Source organism: Nanorana parkeri, unplaced genomic scaffold (genome assembly GCF_000935625.1).
Source record: "Nanorana parkeri isolate BGI_ZX_2015 unplaced genomic scaffold, ASM93562v1 scaffold70, whole genome shotgun sequence".
NCBI classification, from domain to species: Eukaryota; Metazoa; Chordata; class Amphibia; order Anura; family Dicroglossidae; genus Nanorana; species Nanorana parkeri.
Window position 1 is genome coordinate 339015 of NW_017306338.1, and position 260 is coordinate 339274.

Genomic DNA, 260 nt, shown 5'->3' on the forward strand with positions numbered 1-260 from the left:
TCCTGGATAAACAAAAACATTTCTGATGGAAGAGCTAATCTTTAAATACAACAATGTTTTTTCCATTTTTGAAGCTGGGAGGGAATATACAAGATGAGTTCATCTCTTTAACAGTCAATTATGGTTTAAAACAGTGGTTCTCAACCCGTGTAACCTCGGGACCCACATGTTTCCTTGGTCATTAAGGCGTGACCCAAAAATGATTTCATTTCTGAAACATTTAAATTTATTACACAAAACAACTTGTGCAGTAATCAGCA